The sequence below is a fragment of the Ixodes scapularis genome, unplaced genomic scaffold (assembly GCF_016920785.2).
Source record: "Ixodes scapularis isolate PalLabHiFi unplaced genomic scaffold, ASM1692078v2 PGA_scaffold6__148_contigs__length_123643588, whole genome shotgun sequence".
Classification (NCBI taxonomy): domain Eukaryota; kingdom Metazoa; phylum Arthropoda; class Arachnida; order Ixodida; family Ixodidae; genus Ixodes; species Ixodes scapularis.
In genome coordinates, this window is record NW_024609881.1 from 35,654,389 (window position 1) to 35,675,837 (window position 21,449).

General features: G+C 46.3%; 1 long non-coding RNA gene across 1 annotated transcript; it reads right to left on the reverse strand.

Annotated features, from left to right (window-relative positions):
* Positions 1-6,909: 6,909 nt before the first annotated feature.
* On the reverse strand, positions 6,910-14,496 carry LOC121838285. The gene is made up of 4 exons (XR_006078437.1): positions 14,346-14,496; positions 14,105-14,206; positions 11,420-11,490; positions 6,910-6,965 (listed from the first exon to the last, which is right to left on the reverse strand). It is a non-coding gene; the product is annotated as an uncharacterized LOC121838285 (long non-coding RNA).
* Positions 14,497-21,449: the final 6,953 nt, after the last annotated feature.

Below are 21,449 nucleotides of genomic sequence, written 5' to 3' on the forward strand. Positions count from 1 at the left end.
ATGCCCAAAGCTTAATCACCGTCAGAACTTCTGAATACGTCATTGTCCTCTAAAGCTTCGTCAGCTTGGTAGACATCCTCGCAAATGGGCAACAATACCTCACTGACACCGTTTTAAAATGACGACAAGAATAAACGGAAGAAGGTGGAGACGGGCCAAGCGACGGAAGACCAAATACAAAGACGCAAGCAACGCCGCGAGTCGATTCGCCATGAGCAACACGCGAGCCGAGCCGCCTCAAGCAACAAACCAAAATAAACAATTTTTTTTTTGAGCGTGTTTGCGAGGATGGAGGGCAAAGTGCATGGCGGATTACGTTCCTCTCCCTCCCCTTCCTCGTTGCCCAGCGGGGGGAACGCTACAGGCGCGATGGCGGAACCCGACGCCCGAGGCCCGGGATGCGCGCGAAATGCGCGGTTACCGCGGGCGGGACCTCGGCTGTGGCTGTTTTCGTGCACCAAAAGCTTTTTGAAAACGGGAAGCGCCGCAGCTCTACGGCAACGCATGCTGACTCGATAGCTCCACGCCCCCGGTAGGGTCGCAAAACTTGGTCGCGAATGGAGGTCGAAATTCTTTGCTCACGATTTCCGAGAAGAAGAAAGAAAAAAAAATGGTCGACTTATATTTGAATAACTACGGTAGTCAGCAGTGCGGCGAGACACACATTGTGAAAGCGATGAGTGCAAGCGACCAAGGCGATGAGTGACGTTTTCTGGAAACCCAAAAACCGAGGGACGCAAACAGTGACAGTGAGAAATCTTCGTCGCTCGTCGCGGGCACTCGTAGCTTCTCGCCGTCGCTCGTCTCGTTGATCGCTATATTGCTTACACGCAGTTCAGAAAGGCGCTCTAAGTGGTTACCATTGCATTGGGAGCAGCCTCGCATCCAACCGTAACCAGTCTTCTTTCTTTTTTTTAAGCCGCCCATGTATAAGTTAACATCGCAGAGACATTGTTTTCAAGCATGGCTTCTCGTTCATCGGCTCGATTTACATTTTTCGTAAATGGCAAACCGTGATGAAGCACAATTATTCTAGCTCAAAATTGTCACGAACACTTGGCACGCATGCTTACACTGAAGCGCACCTTACTTAATTTAAAAGTAGATCGAAAAGGGGACGAGATTCGCTTACACACTTAAAATTTTAACACCCTTATTCGTGTAAATGGCTCGTCCTCTGGCTAACGCTTTTATTCATGTAAGGGTGTTAGCCGCCGGAGGTGAAGAAAATCGTGTAACTGCTAACACCCTAAAAACAATATGGCGGCCAGTATGCGACAGGCGATACGATTAAAAGGCTTGGCGAGCCGTACGCGGATTCTCGCCGGAGCAAGAGCACACGGCTCGCAGGCTCGTTTGGTGTCATCTGTAGGCGCAAAAAACTTACCAAACATCTCTATGTCCAAGCGCCAACACCGCAAGTAATACGAGTAAGGCCGAAACCGCTGGAGACTCAACAGCCGAGATTGCCGCCGAAGTCTCGCTCGTCCTGCTCAATGCCGGTAGCATTTTTATAGCATCAGAAGCGTTTATAAAGAAGGGATAGCTTTACAAAACACTGACAGGCTGGCTTTATTGAACGCAACGCCCACTTTCCGTGGACGACAAGTTGACAACGAGTCGCTCCGACACCCTCTGTCGACAGCGGCTAGGAGGTATCGCACTCGCGCTCCGTGTGGCTCGCGATTAACTATTGCCCGTGCTCACCTCCGTTACGTGCGTTCTCCACTCATGAACGTTTGTGCGTGAGCAGCGGCATTCAGGACCTAGAACACGCGCAGGGAAGCCGCCTAACCTCCTTTTGTTGCAATCAGGCAGCATAACACGGCGACACAGCTACCAGCGGGAATAACCGAATAACTCGGAGCGATCAACACGACGGATGGACTAATGGCATCCAGCCCTCTAATAGTTATAGATCACCAACCACCACACTTTTCAAATTGGGCGGCGACAACCCCCATCTAGCGACAAAAAAAAAAGGGATAAATATTGGAAAAAAAGAAAAGAGCAGTTTTTTCTGCTGCCCGTCGCGCGGCCACATTCACTCATGAGATGGACATGCGTAAAACACTGTACAGTGTGCTCAACTGCTAAACATAACGCGGGAGCGGCGGCCGAAACTGATACCAGAGCTGTCTAGCGATTAAATGGATGATGCGGCAGAGAATAAGCGGGCTATTCCTGGGAGTGTCGCCACTCCCCGATACAATTATGGCACGATCTCCTCGTTCCTTTCTTTATCACCCACGTTTTAAATTTGTGCTTTTTTTTCAGTTTGTTTAGTCACATCTACGCATTTACCATTCCGGGCTACCATAGCTCGATGATCTTGCAGTCTCTCTAATAACGGCCACCTTCTTTAAACAAAAAAAAAAACAAAAAAAAATCAAAAAGCGATTTTTTTTTATCGCCGAGTCACGCATCGGTGATTGCTCCGGAGCTGGGAGTGTAACTCCAGAAAACAGCAGCCGCATAAGCTTCCAGTAGATGGCGAATGCAACTGTTAAACCACCGCTCCCGCGTTATGTTTGACAGTTGAGCACACTGTACAGTCGGGGACAAAAGTCTCCAGGACACGCGAGCTGCAACTGAAACGCATTGCTCTGCCATCTGCCGGCGAGTCGCCTGGTTTCGGGATCACAGAAAAGCGCATGCGCGTCCTATTGCGCCTGCCAACATATGCGTTTTCCCGCTCTTCTGCGGCGCGGCGCCTAACTCGGAATAGGGCGCGTGGTACCGCCTCAGAGGTAGCGCTTACTGACATGGCACCTATAGCTCAACTGAGCGATAAGCTGAACTGGTTTAAAGCGTGGTGCACTGACGCGGCGAAATGCGGCGCAATGACCCAGGCGGTATCTCCAGTTTCGGAATGTGTAGCAGACGCTCGTCAGCCGCCAGCGCTACCTCCGAGGCGGTACCAAGCGCACGATTCCGAGTTAGGCGCTGTGCCACAGAAGAGCGGGAAAACGCACATGACTGCTGGCAGAGTAGGACGCGCATGCGCTTTTGTGTGATCTCGAAACCAGGTGACCCGGCGGCAGATGGCAGAGCAATGTGTTTCAGCCGCAGCTCGCACGTCCCGGGGACTTTTGTCCTTGACTGTACATGCACACACACACGGATACAAGCACTGAACAATTACACAACCCACAAAAAATAGTACAAACATCCTACTTATATAAACCGACAAGTGCCTCGAGCGGTATATATGCCCTCCTATTTCGCGCATCTGTTAGCCCAGTGACCACGCTAGTCTTAATCGAGATATGAAAAGATTACGCCAATTTTATTTTTCAATCATATTTTTCCTGCATTTGTCTTAGGTAGGTACACATATCCCTTAATAACCTATAACAGCATAACCCTACTAAAAAAAAACATATGAATTTTCCATACGGGTCTTCATATAGCGTTATGGGATACGGGTCATACGGTTGGTACGGGTCATATGGTTCGTATGGGTCATATGGTTCATACGGTTGGTACGGGTCATATGGTTCGTACGGGTCATGTGGTTCATACGGTTGGTACGGGTCATATGGTTGATACGGGTTGGTACGGTTTCTATGGTCCATGTGGTTTGTATGGCCTATGGTTGTTATGGACGATATTGTTAATGCAGTTTAAATCGTTGATATGATCTATAGGCCAACGCACTATTTACCAACAAGCTTTCACGGAGTGTGAACAAATTCAGTTTCTACACGAGGTGCAAGCACTGCGTGTGCGCAAGAACGACATTCACGTGACGTTAAGCGTCTGCACATACGCCCTAACAGTAGCAGCGCCACCGTAGCAACGTGACGTCAGAGCCGCGTATTGGTGTATATCGATCGTATTAGCCACATGGTTCACTCATCAGTGAAACATGAAGTTCAGCAGGGAAACACTTTCCTTTTAAAGCCTATGCAAGATAGCAGAAAGTGCATGCACAGAGAAATGCTCGAACTTCGAGAAATTGTGAACATGCATTCCACCCGCAGGCTCGTTTATTTGTCCTCCAGTCTCAGGCTTTGAAGTAGCTCGTGCATGCTAATAAGGCAATTCTTTAAGGTGAGCTGCATCTGCTTTCCCAGTTGGTCACAGGCTGACGCACCTCCGACGGGCATCTGAAAGTAATGTAACCAAAACCGACAGTCACATTACATGTTCTCGTAAAATAGTTTGTACAATATCTATCTAGTCAGTAAACCCTTTTCAAAAGTCTATCAAGCAACAATGGCTGTCATTACTGCTTGCTCACGAAGTGCGTGACTGGATCTGAGTTCTCGCTGAACGCTGACGCAGGGCTCGCTTTCAGTATATGCTCAGAGCATGGAGAATAGAAGGGTAGGAGAGGGCATGACGTCGGCCGCGTAGCCTCCGCAAGCCATGCTCCCTTGACGCCTCGCCTCTTTCTCATTTTCCTCCTTACTCTCCTCACTTACCTTGCCAACGTGACCACATCACGTGACCGTAGCTCGCCTTCGTCTTGCTATGGGGTACTAGAATACACCACAGTCTAGACTTCGATCTGATAAAGCCTACCGGACGGAGCGCGCGCAAGCCTGCGAGGAGTCCTTCTACAATCAACCATCCATCTCACACGTGACATGTCACGCGCACCAATCGCCAGAGAGATCTGTGGTCACACTGGGCACAAAATCGTTTAAACTTTTTATGACTAGGCTTCACCAATATTGCAACGTGCCCCCTCCTAGTACTTCTAACCTCCTTGGCTCAGAGTATGAGAGCAAGCAATGGCGGACAGGCGTTCGCACTGACGTTGGAAAAGGGTCTATTGACTTAAATTTTATGACTGACCTAATATTTAAAATCATCTACCTTCTGCAACTTTCACATTTTGAAAACAATCACAAACATTTATCAAGGCAATACATCACCGCATGACGGAAAATACATAACATACAACTTTCGTCAACTTACATAGCATACAACTTTCGTCACCACGGGACGTCTCTGCAGTCTCCCGGGACGCGGACCTCCGACGTGGTCACACCCCGGTCCAAGCATCCCTCTCGTCCCGTTTCCCAGAGGCAGCTGTCCCGATCATACGCCGAGACCCAAACGTCTCCACTTGTCTCCATCGTTCGTTAGCACCCGGTCCGAAGGCCGAGGAAGCGGGCCTCTGTTTCTCAGCGGGGTGTCAGGGGGGTCAGCTCCCGCTGTGCCAGGTGGCCCGCTCGGCGTCACTCGGAAGCTGCACCCCACCCACGCCGCGTCAGTCAGCATGTTCGGCGGCGCCAGAATGCCGAGCCCGAGACTCTGGTCAGTCGATGGGAGGTCGATGGCGCTGCCAGGAAGCCGAACCTGCTCTCTGGGTGGCCGATCATAACAGAATGCATCCACCCGGTGCACATTGAAAGTCGTTTATTTAGCTTTAAAATTAGTTTTCTTGTGCTTTTCAACGGAAGACTGGTGATTTTGAGGTTAGAGTGCAACATGCAACACATTAAAGCTAGAAAAAAGAGCGCTGAAATTTCGTTTCCCTACACCTTTAATGGAAGTGTAGCCACATAATCTTAGTATAGTATAATTAATAAATTATTCTATGCATGAACAGGAACTTTTAGTTAAGTAAATCATCCCTGCAGTCCATTAAGCACAAAATTTTAGTTTAGACTAGACAAATCTAAGCCAGAAACACTCAAATCCTGGACTTCATAAGGAAATAACTATATTTGTGCTTACTGCAGACTTATTTTTCGCGGGCTCCATATTTCGCAATTAAGGTCGAAGCTGAAGTTTTGAAATAATTCGCGGGTTCTAATTTTCGCGATGCAGTGGGATCTCCATATAGATTCCAATGTGTTTACACTTTACCGGAATTGTTTACGGGACCTACTTTTTCAGCAATTGTAGGCGATTCGTAAAAACGATTAGACAGCAATCTCAACCAAGCGATTCGACAGCGAACTCAACCATGGGGTTGCTGTCACGTGCCTTGCTTCGACGCTCTTATTGGGTCGGGAAGGCCACAGCCTCCACAGCTCGTCAAGTTATCGTGAAACACAGAGTATAGTTGCTGCACTCGGAGTAAGGGTAAAGGATCGCAAACTCAACATGCCCAGCACCTGGAAGAAGGCATAGGACATACATCTCGAGGTTAAAGGGATACTGAACTGAAATTTTGAACTCACAAAACAAGGCTGGACAGATAGGCGGGACGGTGCAAAACCCGAAAACATCACTCATACAGCGATATCTCTAACGGATCGCCATATTTTTAGAAAAGAAGTGCCCGGCCGACGAGGCCGACGAGACAAGGCACGTCACGATTCTTATTCCCTCTCCTCCTCGCTACGTCCCGTGTCAAGCTGGTGAACCGAAGCGAGGAGGAGAGAAGCGAGGCCGCTTCCCCTCATTCTCAAATTCTCCCGGAGGACAGTGATGTCAAAGACCTCACTTGATCGTGCCCTTCTTTTCCAAAAGTGCAGCGATCTGTTTGAGATATTGATGTACGAGTAATGTTTTGGAGTTCGTAGAGTCCTGTTCAACGCTTCTAGAGCCTTATTTCGCGAAATTCAAATTTCGGTTCAGTATCCCTTTAACAAGCCACACGCCAGATAAGGTGCTCCATCTGTGTTTAATGGTTCCAGAAATCTATCGATGCCCTTGCACCAGCGGAGTTGAATCGTTCATTATGAAAAGCAAACCAACAAAACTGCAAGATGTTTGGCAAAAATAGGTTACAGCCCGTGCTTTTGATTTGGAACTTCAGAAAGATGAGCTCAATTCTCTGGAAATTATAAACTATGTATATTCTGAAAGAATTACTGTTCTGCATTTCAAGGTTGTCTCGTTAAAATAAAAAAAATAAATACCAGAAAAAAGTACTAATATGCACCTATGAAGTCTTGTTTTGGCTAGCAGTGACCGGCCCTGGTTAGCAATGACTCCATGTCCCCAGGATTGAAATGATGGTTAAGTAACGTCCACCCCTTATGCACTTTTTGGTAAAACTGGAAGAGACAAAACATCTTGTTAAAAATTACCAATCCTTTTCAATGTGCGAATTTTGCAGTTTCAATGGAAACTGCAAAATTTCCATTGAAATTTTGGAGTTTTTCAGTCATTCAAATTTTTCAGTTTTTCAGTTTTTCAGACAGTTTTTCAGTCAAATTTTGCAATTTTCAGTCATTTCCCACAATAGTGTTAAATTAGAACAATGAGAGCAAAGTTGTTTCAGTAAAGGGCCCCAGAAAAGAAAAACAAATGTTTTTTTTTTTTTTAAATAGACTTGTTGGGACACACGTGTCAAATAATTAATTTTACGCGAAAAAAAAAAATTGGTCAGAGCAATATTGACGGCGCGAGACGCAATTTAGTCGGTAGTCACCTCCTTTCCACCTGTTTCCTCTGGGCACTTCGAGCGAGTAGAGGAGAGGGAGATCAGCTTCGCCTTCGTGTTGAGGTGGCGAGAGCGAATGACCATTCCGGGACGTCATGGACTTTGCGCGCAGAATTTAAAATAAATCTCTTGCCGTGAATATTGCTCTAAAAATTAATTATTTTCGCATAAAATTTATTTTTTTGGCACGAGTGTCCTTATCAGACTGTTCAAAAAACTTTTTTTTTTTCCAGGGCCCTTTAAGAGGTGTTTGCCTGATATGCATCAGTGGAATCAGGTATTGACTAGCAATGACTTACTGCCCCCAGGACTGAAGTGCTCTTTCAGTAAAGTGCCGTTCACACTCTTGTGACCGAGTAAGACCGAGAGAGACCAGACCGGTTTTTAAGCCTTTTGCGAGTTCTTAGGACGGGATGCGCCAGAACGCAGCTGGTCCTAAGGGATTGCAAGTGGCTTGAAAACCGGTCTCGTCTCTCACGGTCGTACTCGGTTGCAAGAGTGTGAACGGGCCTTAATGCTTCCTGCACAAAAAATTCAAATGTAAGAACACAAGCCCCAAAATGTTTGTGCCATTCTCCTCCCCCTACTTTTCTGTGCATTTTTTTTTTATCCCTTGGCAAATCCTAAAGAATTCAAAATGCTTATCCTACATCCTTCCGTTAGACTGAGCGGGTAACCCGGAGAATTCATTGTTTGTGAGAACACTTTTCCATTCACCCCATGCTGTTCTTGAAAGCAGAAACTCCTCTCTCTTAACCACAGTCATTAAGCACTTTTCATAGACCATGCACACAAGGTTGGCAATGCCAGCACAAGCTCATGTCTTCACTTTGAGCATGGATTAAGCATATATAACTAAATCTGAGACACCGGAAGAGGGAAAAAGGAGGACACAAAAAGGAGGACGACACACATAATGTCTCGAACACAGCTGCAGGTTCATACTAAAAGCACACCATTTTATAGGGGTACACCGCAGTCAATGCCAAGAACCCTCACACTAAGTCACACCCCCAGATTGTCAGCAAGGTGGAAAAAGAACTGCCCTCAACGTTCCCACACTTGCCAAAGTCAACCCACCGACTAAGAAGTAAAAAACAAAAATGCAGCTGTGGTTGAGACGTGTTGTGTTTGTCGTTCTCTGTTTCGCGTCCTTCTTTCGGTGTCTCAGGTTTAGTTATGTATGCAATTCACCAGCCTTGCCTGTACTTTTACTCTTCCCTCAATTAAGCATACGCCCGCAATTCGTAATATCTGATCTATGGAAAGTCTTTGTTCCACCAAGCCTTTTCCATTATGAGCAGGCATCATTTATAAAAACCTCCTTTCATTACATTGTTTCAGAGAACAATTGTTCTTTCTTAATTAGGATCAACTGATCATATTAGGATAATTGCCAAATAATGGCAAATTCACACGATACATTGAAATGCAATTTTCATCCGTGCACCATTTGTCAAGTTACCATCATGTAGGCTATTCCTGAGATTTGTCCCTCGTCCGCGGACACCCATACTGAAAGGGCAGGGTGCCTTCTTAATCGCAGATTTTTGGCAAGTGAGTAACTCGAAAAGCGTTTTTATGGTAGAGTAGCAACAGCTCACGAATATTTTTGTTTTCGAATCAAACAAACAAAGAGAGTGGATCATTGCTTTGTCGCGCCACTCTTAAATCTCCACGCGTGAAAGAGGCTGCAAGAACTTTGCCCGGCTGACACGCCACAGGTCCTGGTACTCCTCCGGGTTGGTGTGAAGAAGCTTGTCAAAACTCGCCTAGCATGCTGCAATCTGTCCTGCAGATCCACCCAGTTTTCCATCCAGCAAGACCTTTCTTATGGCTTGTGCAGAAGAGTGGTGCACAAGCGAGCAGTGTGTAAAGTTATTTCCAAATGCCTCTCCGCGACCCCAGGACTTCATCACTATGATGCTGAAGCCTACTGAAGCAGGATCATACTTGTGTCATGTCGTTAGTAAAGTAAGTGACACTTCGCTCTAAGCCTGCCGCTATGTTTTAGCCCACTTGGTATGTAACAGCGGCACACAATGATTCCTTTTCATGATAGCACCGTGATCCTAGTCGCAAACATCACTTCTGCTCTTGGAAAACAGTGCCACCCTGCGATGTAGGCGTTTTGCAAAATTGCAAGGCTGCGAATAGGTAGAGTATGTCCTCGCTGTCGCCTGCTCGTCTCCTTAGTGTGGATGCGCTTGGGGGACTAACGTTCCATGGACGTCTTGTCACGTGATAAACCCATCCGCGGATTAGCACGTCGTGTAAATCAGCCACAGATGGACTGCGGAGTCTGCAATCACTTAACATTTTTGTTGACGTTGCCTGCACGTCATGAAAATGTGTTTCGTATCTAATTAGATATTCTCGAAGAAACAAGGAAACTGCATAATGATGTCGCACAATATTCACCTTAACCACTTAACCGGTTTTTGTTTTACAGTTTTTTATCCTAATTTTTTTTTTCCTTTTTTAAAGCCTGTGCGGCTTGGGCCGCACGTGCCTCCACAATCGGTCGCCATCCTTAAAAACGTGTACAATAAAAATATGCGTGCTGCCATCTCTCAGCTGCACCGCAAAATAAGCTCGGAGCGGGCCTGGGACGTCCAAAACAGCCAAGGGGCAAGGTAGGATGCGTGGACGTGCTACAACGGCTCTTGGTGGAAGAGCTAGGCTTGCTTAAAACAGTTAAAGGACACATGCAAAGAACGCAAACTTTTTTTTTTAAACAGCCGGATTAGGAAAAGGAAGTCATAAAACAAATTTACAACGAAAAAGAAAAATTTTTAGAGCTATATTTACGGCGCTAAACGAATTTGTAGTTGGCGCCCGCGGGCACCGCGGAGAAGTGGCCCTTATTTATCACGTGATTGGCCGCTATTTGTCACATGGTGCCGTAAAATACCGAGCAAGCGCCCACTCAAACTTTAGAGATAATCGTGAAAAAATCGGGGATGGGCCCTTCTTCGCTCATCAATTTTACATATAAATGTACTTTGTGTATTTTCTCAGATCCTACAAATTTGGGAATGGGCGCTTAGTGTGGTGTGGGCGGATGCACAGTATTCTACGGTACTTGCACTCTTTCGGATGGTTCGTATTGTCTCGAAAAGTTACTTATTCATCTTCGTTTGAAGTGCAACAAACAACAAAGATTAATAAGTTACTTTTAGAGCCCAAAGGAAGCTCCTGAAAAAGCGGAAGCAGACGTGATAAACCTGTGCACCGGTAAGATGACGGCGGCGGCACCCCAGAGCACACAAACTTGCACGACGACGGCGGCGCCGCCGTGGAGAAATGCATTGGAGCGGCAGCGCACAGTGCTCAGCATGCGGCGACAGCAGGTCTCCGCGGCTTCGGCGACACAGCGCGGCGGTGCACAGGTCTAACACGTGACCAGCGACGGCTCTCACGAGCGCCAACTACAAATTCGTTTTGCGCCATAAATATAGCTCTAAAAATTGTATTTTTTCGTTGTAAATTTGTTCTAAAGCAATCTTTTTCCATCAAGGCTGTTTTAAAAAAAAAAAATGTTTTTTTTCCTTTGCATGTGTTTTTTAAGGGTTTAAGGAGCTGCAGTACCTTCCATGTCATGGAATCTTATGTAGTAGTATATGATTCTAAGCCACAAGACTAGGTTACAGAAAGTAACAAGAAAGAGGAAGACAGGACGTCATATTGTTTCATATTCTAATTTTTTCATCAGTCCCGTATTAAAAGGTTTTCATAATAAAACTTGCACTTGTATTTTATCTACACTTCTCTTTCTCACAACGTCCTGTCTACCAAATGGACCAGCGAAGTAAACTCCCCCTCCCCTCCCCCCCAAACATACACACAATTCATACACACAATGCACAATTGAAATTTCTGGACACAATATTCCATGAATGTATTGGGCATCTGAACCAAGCTGAAGAAACATTTTTGGTCTGAGGAAATAAAGGGTTAAAAACTGAAAAACATAGCAGTAGCATACTTCTCACTTTAGCACGTGTAGAAGAACCATTCATTTCTATTAGAAAGGTAGAAAAGACAAAGGCTCAGGTTACTCACCGACAGCAACTACCAGGAAAGCAGGGGGGGCATGATTTTGGAGGCAGCTGGTCTCCAATGCTTGTGCCTTTCTGAAAATTGGAAGTAAGACTTTTAAAGCAAAATGACCCCAACTATTGCCACAAAACATTCTTTCATTCCATTTCTCATATCAGAAAAGTTGGTATGAGGAACTTTGCCGGGCTGACACGGTGCAGATTCCGGTATTCATCTGCGTCAAAAAGCTTCTGTCAAATCGTGTCTAGAACGACGGAAGCGCTTTGCATCTCCAATGAACCGTTCAGCCAGCAAGACCTTTCTTGTAGGGGTGTCACAAACCAGCCGACGTTCGAGTTTGACCAGGTTCGACTTTTTCCAACTTCGTGCGAAAAGTTAGAAAAATGTTCGACTGCTCTTCGCACGCGCGACATGCAGGCCAGTTGGCTTCGGATTGGATGGTGATGGCTAAGGGATGTATTAAGGGCAGCACCTATTGGTTATTCCAGTTAATACAGTACAAAAAAGTAAGTTATTAACTTGTTCGGTAGTTAGAGTTAGTGTCTTTTATTTGCAACTGTTTATAAAATTAAAATAACCTTTTGAGTGAAACACAATTTTTGTAGACCTAGACATGCTTGTATCATGGTCTTGCCACGCTGTCCACAAAGTCGAACAAGTCAAATTTGGTTAAAAGTTTCGAAGGTTTGTCGAACCGGTTTGACACAGTCGAACCCCAAATGCTCGACCTAAAAATCCGGTTTGCCAAAAGTTCGCGGCACCCCTACTTTCTTGTGGCTGTGGTGTATTGAAGGCGCAAGCACGGAGTGAGTGAAGGCGTCTCCAAATGCCCCGTGGCGAGCCCAGGACTTCGTCGCTTCTACGCCAAAGTCTCCTCGAGTAGGACTACGCTTGTGTTTTTATCATGACTTTGTTTAGTAAAGCTAATGGTGCTTCGCACTAAGCCTATCATTGTGTTAAGTCTCCCTCTGCACGTAACAGTGGCGCAGAGTTCTTTTTTTAAAGTAGAAAATGTTGATTTCGATTTGTGACAACTGTGTCACAGTGTGATCGCACAATGTTAGAGTTGTCAGCAGTGTGGGGCCGCGAACATGTTTGGTACATCCTGCCTGTCGTTTGTGAGTGTGCTCCTTTGTGTGGATCAGTTCGTCGTATGAATCAGCCATCAATGAAGAGTGCTGTTCATTTTGAACTTGATATAAATTAACTGAGCAGCACCATTTTATAGGATGGCTAACCCGCCTAAAACCCCCTGATGTGTTTTTGTTAGTTTTGGAACTGGCGTGTAAGTGCCAGTGCACGAAGCCCATGCAGCACTTGTAAGCAAATGGCAATATAGCCCTGAAAGGAGAGGTACTTAGAAGTGAATTCTTTGCAGCTCGGCATAAAGCTATCTCGCCTCTGCCTCCTTCATAAAGTCGACTATCATTGCCCCGACCTCAAGAACTCTTTGTTATCACCTCCGGAATGAACATCATCTTGTATTTCCAGTTCCACAAACGCATTCAATCAGTCTTTCCGTTCTCAATCCATCTGCGACTGGAACAGCCTACCATCCACCATCGTAATCCCAGAAGTATTTCTAGCAAGCTTACGGATTCATTTTTCTTGTTAAAGGTATTTTATTGCCACTGTGTATGATTAATGAGCTTCCTTTTCTTGTTTTTCTTTATTTGTATAACAATGGCACGTAAGTGCCAGTGCACGAGTTGCACACTGCACGAATCCTGGCCATGCCCTTAGGGTGAAAATAAATTAAATGAAATGATTGGCAACACAGCACTCACTCGTGGCACGTCTCTCTCGCATTCGCACAATAAAGGCTGAAACGCATGTAAGCGGTTTAGCAAGCAACGAGACGAGCAACTGAGACTTGTCACTGTAGCTCGGTTTTTGGATTTCTAGAAAATGTCGCTCAATTACTTGACTGCTTGCTCCCGTCGCTTTCAAGCGATTACCTTGTCGCGAGACTGACTGAGTGATAGCAAAATGGTTGCCATTGCTTGTCTCTTCGCTCGCTCAATCGCTTACACGTAATTTATACTTTTTGGCTGTTAGTGCTAGCAAAAATGTAAAGCGTGAATTTTATCAAAGGCTTGGTTCTCGCTGACTCTCAGACTGCTGCGAAAACTTTGGGTTCCAGTGAAATAAGACCACGTGATTTCTTACTTTGCTTATGAACTGAGGAGGAAAGCTGAGGAGGCAATAGCTTGAAAATCAGCTCATGGTCTCCTCAAGTTGTTTGGAACACCTTTTTTTCTGTTTTCTTTGGCACTACTCAATGCGCGTTTTTTTTTTCTCCCGACCTTCACAATAAAGTATTGCCAGAGGGTTAGTAAATGAGCGCTACATATACAGCACTTCGTATAAAAAGTCCGTGCCACAGTCGAAAAATAACTCCTTATACTCTTCGCAAGCAACGTCACCAATACAGACGGTACTTCCAAAGGCGCAGGTCACGCAATATTTCGAGTAGTTTCCCAGGACGAAAATCGAACTTGGATCCGACCTCCCACAGTGGAAACAAACGGGGTGCAAATACGAGCGCTAGGACGCAAGCTGGTACCTTCAGCAGTCATGGGTTCCGCAGAACACACCGCCTAGCTAGGTGGTACCAAGCCGCCACTCGATTTGCAGGACTCAAGCCTTGAACACCGATCTAAGAGATAAAGCTCCCCGATCACTCACCAAGCGCCTCGCTCGGCGCCCCACGCTCCCGTGGGACCTTGCCTCTGGGTCCGTTCCCGCCATTTGACTGCTCGCTCAGTGACAGGTCGGTTCCGGTACTTCCTTGGAAAAAGCTTGAGGATCATCCAATGCGCAAAGAATGTGTGCGACAAGGAACCGCACACGTCCGCTTTCACGCTGCCTGCACACACAAGAACACGCCATACACGCTCCGAAAAGAAAGGGCTGGAAAAGTACTCACCAAGTAGACTGAAACCCACAGCTGGCTCTATGGGCACGCCGGCACCTGGGACACTTTGTTTCTTCAAGAACGTTCCTCGATGTTTTTCCGTAAGCCTAAAGGCCTGAAACCGCCCGAAATACGGTGGCCCGAGAGTTTGCAGCTTGGTTTGTTTTTGATTTTGGTGACGATGGTGATGGCGATGCGGCGACGTTCGCTGGTTTGACCACGGTTTGACGACCGGTGTTACGACGAAACTCATTTGACGCAACGTAAATGTTCCTGTTTTAATCGACTTACATTACAAATTTTAAACATAAATAAAAACTGTTTCAACATTTATATATTTATTTGTAATAAAGTATGCGTATACTAAACCAAAGCTTGGCCTGGCTCAGCCTCGTTTTATTTTAACATGGCGGCGACAATCGTCTCTGTTCGTGCTCTGTGCCGTGCTGGACCTATTGGCTGTTCACTGATCGTCCTGTTATCCACCTCTTGCGATCCGCATCAGCCGCAGGTGTGCTGTCTAAGTATTGTGTGCCCGCCGGAAAGAATATCCAGTCTTCTCGGAGGCAAGGCTGCAACTAGGGCTTCTCGGATCGTGGCTCGGACTCCGCGAGCCTCACGTCGTCTGCTTTGTTTCTGCACGTTTCCGGCGTCGGATCCCCCAGCCTTGGCCTCAGCCCTACATGACCTAGCTGGTGAAAGACAATCTACGACAACCCGGCGTCTTTGGAATGCGATTACTACGATTAGTGGCTCTTAAAAACTCGGTAGCCCCCCTTCAGTTGTGAGCTCTTCGATGTGAATGGTGTTACCTTCACAGTGTCCCGACGCTCCCAACGGTCATTCTACAGGTGACGCTGCGAGACGCGAGGCTTCTGTGTTGCTTCAACTCTCAGTGTAATTCTCAAAATGGGCACTTGGTCCCGAATAAGCTGATGCACCTTTACTCACTCTCGAGACTCATCCCACGACGGTTCTAGCGGTACGTAAAACGTGGATGCACGATTCGGTTTATGGCGGTCACCTTGTCGATTGATACAGTGGAGAACACTGCTTACAGAAAGGATCGTTCTAAGAAGTGTAGAGCTGTGCTGGTCCTGGTACCTTTCCGATTACCCTTTTGGCGACGCCGTAACCTGGAGTATGAACCTCCCACAAGCATGGCAAGGTGGTGTTATGCTGCGAGCTCTGCCCCGCCTTTCGTGAAAGCTGAGTCCTACGGCTTGCCCAGCGAGCCACTGGTGCTCATTAACGCGAATTAAATGTGTGCATACTAGAAGTCTTGAAGTTGAGTCGCTCAGAGTGCAGTACATACCATGGAACCATTTCCAGTGGCCCAAGTGCTGGACAGTTCCGTGAGACTCTGTGCCCAGTCCAATTGTTCTCAACATATTTATTAATCACAATAATGCCTCTCTGCAATCGACTCCACTGCTGTTACGGACAACCGGATGTTGGTGCCGCTTATCAGGTGACCCCAGAAACCACGAGGGTTTGCAGAACAACATTGAGAAGGTCTGAAATAAACATTCAGCTACATTTCTTCTCACAGCATGTCAACAATTTTGTCCAAAACGTGTGGAACGCTGAATTTTGTACTTCGCATGCCTAGTAGAACAGGCAATAACACACTTAGGTGCCTTTCACAGCCTTGGTCCTGCAACACCTAGAGTACTGCAGCTTCATACAAAACTCCAATGAGGTTTATCTTGTAAGATCAGTTGAAAGTGTTCAGCAAAGGGCAACTACGTATGTTAAAATTCCTTTACCTTGTATATTGTATATTGTGCTTGTGTCCTGTGTCGTATCTATATGTGGTATACACTGGATGCCATATTTGAGGTGACTGCTCGTAATGCATGCACGGCAGGGGAGGGAGAAATTATCTTCTCAACAGGGCTTTTCTTTTTGTGTTCCAGACTCGCCCAGACGGTCCTATTCTCTTTTTGAAGACTAACCTGTCACTAAAAATTCGTACAAGAGCAGCTTTCCGCTCTCAGTCTTCCGTGGTGGTGCGAAATGGATGATGCGACGTCAGTGCAAGGCCTGTAGGCATGTTGGAAGCTTGCCAATAGTGAATGCTCAGCATTAGCGAGCTCAGCAATGACCGCTAGTGAATAACACATATTGCATATATCAGCATCCCTTCTGTCATTCTTATTAGCCTCGTGCCGTCCGTGAACATGCCGAAGTTCCTATGCACATTGATTTATGCATTGTAGGTGTTCTGGCTTCCAGTAATTGTGTAATATAATAATTAACTAAATATTGAATTTCAAATAAAGTGCATATTTTCATCCACCTTAGACTACTTCTTTTTTTACTAACTCAATTTTGTATATAGGCGCTGATATAGGATTTTTGATTAAGCTTATTTCTCATTTATATTTACATATATATTTTCCGGCCCTCCAGACAGCAACAGATTCCCAATCCTTAGCCAAAACGTTTGGTTGTAGGCCGATGAAAATATCGATGGGTCGTAGCTTGGGTGGGTGACCTTGTTCTGCTTCTCCTTCCTGGTGAAGTGCTTGCTGCATATTTTGGTTTGCTGTAGGTGTCCTTGTTCCATTGTCGCTAGAAAAATTTTATTGTATTATTCGTCAGCAGCTTATAGCAAAACGTGAACTGCAAGGTGAGAAACGCTTCTTAGAATAGAATAGAATAGAATAGTTTATTATAGGTTTCTTTCAAAATACATTTTCGAGAATCGTTGCATTTATGCTCAAATCGCACCCAGCCCCAGGTCGCGCGGCGCTCTGCCGCGTACAGCTTCGAAGAGAAGCTGGGAAATCCATAAAACTTTGTGCCGTGCTAATTTTTGTATCTAGTGTTTCATCTAACCACGCAGCGACTGTTCTGGCTTTTTTAGTGCGGAATAGCCATCTCAGAAACTACACCGCTAACCCACTACTACAGCTGCCGCTGCAGTGTACAACCAACACAGCGACTGCAGAAGCTTCCCGATTAAACCGACCTGTTTGCCGCTAGAGTTCCCTCCGTGGTGGGGGCTTGTACATATTATGTCTGCTCGGTTCCTTATGTATCCTCCATCCCTAATGTGACAATATTCAAACATATTTTTAAACCTAAAAGTACAGGGAGATTCGCCGGTAAAAGTGATTTAAGCGGCGACATTGCTGCAATTTCTCTAATTCGTAACTGACTGCTTTTGTTAAAAATGTTCTGCTGGTTCCCCAGTCTAAACCTTGCCCACGACATGGCATATTGGTGTGATATTGATGTTTTAGATGAATGAAAAACGTGCCCCCAGTAAACTACCAAGATGCTGCTACTGTAGCCAATGTACTATATGGGTCTTATGGTTCTCTATGGTTTTAATATATAGAGTCCTATGGGTAGATAGAGTTCATACCGGTTATAATGCCACGAGTGTCACCGACCAAACGCGCTCATGGCCGAATGGTTATCGTCTTTGGCTCCTATGCAAAGGGCTCAAGGTTCAATGCCTGGAAGTGGACGCGCCTTTTCGTTATATCTGTAAATGTTGAGTTCTGGTAAATTCGAGAACCCTGTTGCTTATTCGAGGTTAGAATGTTCTACGCACCGAACTTTCTATGCCAATTTTCCCAGACCGCAAGACATTCTTCTTCAATTGAGTAATTTCTCTCCGCCTTGGACACTGTCCGACTTGCATAGGCGATGACTCGCTCAGTGCCTCCTTGCACTTAACCCAGTACCGCCCCGAGTCCTGCACTACTAGCTTCTGTGTGAATCTTGGTTTCTGCGTCCTATTCAAAGGGTCTAAGAACAGGAGAAGTCTAGAGTATTCGCTTCAGCCTGCGAATGCCTGCTGTTGCTCCTCGGCCCATTCAAACATCTCGGCATCTTTCGTAAGGTTTGTGAGCGGTGTAGAAATCCTTGCGAAATCCCAAACAAACGTCGAAAGTAGGCACAAAGTCCAAAGAATCTTTGCATGGCCTTTTTGTCTGTCTGCGCTGGAAATCCCGCGGCTGCACGAGTTTTCTTGGTGCCTGGGCAGACGCCAATGTTACTAACCATGTGGCCTATGAACATCAACTCGTCAGAGGCGAAAGAACAGTCTGACGGCTTGACTGCGAGTCCGGCGGACTGCATGGCTTGGAGAACAGCTCGGAGTCGTCGCAAGTGCACGTTGAAGTAACTTGAAAACGCTATGACGTCGTCGAGGTCGACAAGACAGGTCTGCCACTTCAGTCTCGCCAGTACGGTGTCCATGACACGCTGGAAAGTTGCTGGCGCCGTGCATAGTTCGAAGGGCATTACCTTGAACTCCTACAGTTCATCCGGCGTGACGAAGGCTGTCTTCTCTCGGTCCTGTTTGTCAACTTCGATCTGCTAGTAGCTGCTCTTCAAGTCTATCGATGAAAAATACCGAGAGTGACACAGCCGGTCTAGCATTTGGTCGATGCAAGGAAGTAGATAGACATGTCTTCGTCACTGTGTTCAGCTGTCGATAGTCCCCGCAAAACCAAAGCGTTCCGTCTTAACCAGTACTACTGATGAGGCCCACGGATTGCTTGAAGGCTGGATTATATCGTTGTTCCGCATTTTCATGTACTTGCTCCTGAATGACCCCCTTTTCTTTTATGGAGACTTGGTATTGTGACCGATGCACAGGGAGCACGTCATCCTCGGTAATGATGCAATGCTTCTCAACGGTGGTGGTTTTGCTCACCTTCGACGACGTCGCAAAGCAATCCCGGTATTCGGCGAGGAGGTTAATCAACCGCCGTCGTTTCGGGTCCGGAAGCTCGGGTCAATGTCGAGCTGTGCGGGAGACATATTGTCTTGCTGAGGTGACGAGGACTCTTCAGTTCTTGCGGTGATTTCGACTTAGTTCCGGAGTTCCTCGACATGGCCCACAGTGATATCTTTCGAGGGGTGTTGCGTTTCTTGTCGGAAGTTCGTCATGAGGACCGCAGTGCGCCCATCCTGAAGTTCAGTTATTTCTCCTGTGATGCCTATTCGTTTTCCCAGGAGCAATAGAATGTTGCCTTCCAGAACAACTTCTCCGCAGGTAGCTGAATCTGCTACGACGGGTACAACAACATGATTGTGGCGGCAGGTTCACGTGGTCCGCAGATACTCGGACGGTGGCTGACGCTGTTTGGGGTTTTTCTGAAGGCGGAACAGGTGTCTGCTACGTCAATCTGTTCTCTCCAAGGTCGATGACGGCGCCGTATTCACACAAAGTCCATGCCGAGAATGACGTCTCTGGCACAGTCTTGTAGAACGACGAATTTTACAAGACACGTCTCGCCGTGAATTTTGACGCAAGCAGTGCATCTTTTGACAGGCGTGATGTGTCCTCGAGTGGTTCGTATCTGTGACCCATCCCACAGCATCGTCACTTTTTGAAGGCGGTGAGAGAGTCTCCCACTCAAAACTGTGTAGTCTGCTCCGGTGTCCACAAGTGCTGATGCGTCGTGGCCCTCAGTAACGTTTAGGTTGTTGCGCACTGTTGCAGGAGCGTCATTGCGATACGTGGCTTCGGAAGAGTGGATGTCCTCCTGCGTTCTTGGAGCCTCTTGACTTCAATCGTCTTCGGCAACACCACCTCCAGGCGTTGCCGCAGCTAGTTTTCCTGGCTCCGGAAGTAGATTTTGAGTGGGGCGGCTGAAGTCAAGCATTTTGTTTTTGCATATTTTATTATAGGAGACAAGGGCTGCAGCCGAATTTCTGTAATTTTATTTTTACTTACTGTTCATTAAAATATCAAATATTATTTGCATGAAGTTATTTACTTAGCATGTGCAATCACTTTTCCTTCCTGCTTTACAAGAACAATAGGGAGTTTTAATGGCTCATACGCAACACAGTTGTAGGTCAGAAATGCACACGCGTAGAATGCAATACAGTTGAACCTCGATTTAGCGAAGTCGCCGGGACCCCCTAATTATTTCGTTAAATCGGGAACTTCGTAAAGTCGAGAAAGGCATTCTTCGGGATAGGCTGCGCGGGGAATCCGAATTTGCTCGTTAAATCGAGTTTCATTAAATTGAGGTTCAACTGTACTGCTTTTTTGCGCATGCACATTCTGACCCTCAAAACTTTTACGTACGATCCACCAAAACTCACTAATATGGCAATAACACTTACGCACAGTGCTTCAGACAATTTTAAAATTCCTACGGGGATACACAGCATTGCAAAACTGAGTTTGCAGAGAATCACGTTTATTATTCTTGAAATGCTCATTCAAAAAGACATCCACACTATGAAATGAACATGTAAACCAAGATAATTACATATATACAATGACATCTTAATGCATATTTTGAAAATGTGCACAAAAGCGTGCTGAAGGAAACAGATCCACATGTAGGCCCCAAAGCCACGTGCGTTGATCGTCTCGAAGTAGACTAAAGGTCGCCAATCGCTCGGCGGTCCTGGAGACAAATTTTTTGATGATGTCGTCCAGGTTGAGCTCGACACTCTTCCTTTTTGAATGCGCAAAATGAGGAGGCATGTTAGCCTCCCCTGAATCATGCGGCTGCATAGAAGCATTTTAATGCGGCATAAGGCACTAAACGAGCGCTCCCCCGAAGCGACAGATGCAGGCTCAGAATGAAGAAGTTTCATATATTTTACGACTTGGTCCAGGAGGTCACGAATTTCGTCGGATTTTTCCTGTAGTGTCCTCAATATGAAGTCAATTGTGAGGGAATCAAGGTTGCTTAAAAGAGTCGGCAAAAGTAAAAACTGTGCAGAGTCGGGCCAGGTCAAAATCACATGCATGCAGCTCCTAGGGCCTTTTTCAGGTCATCTGTAGTGAACTGTCTTCCCCCATCAGCGTTAAAATGCTCTCTAGTTTTACTAGCCTGCTTCATACCAGGCTATTCAAACCGCCGTTGAGTTTCACTCGGAATGCAGTCTATAGCCTCCAAGTACTCCTTCCGTAACGCTGCCTTGCAATCGAGTACAACTGGTAAAGAAGGTTTGTTGCTCATTTTGAGCCTTTTTGGCGGTTTTGTTGGCTTTGCGCTGCGCAGGTCCTTCAAACTAGCCGCATTGCAGTTGAGCTCGCGCAGTCCCACAACTCTTCAAACGCGACATCAGACCGCAGATGGGACATTGCCTCTGATACCTCCGGCGCAAAACGTTGAACGTTGC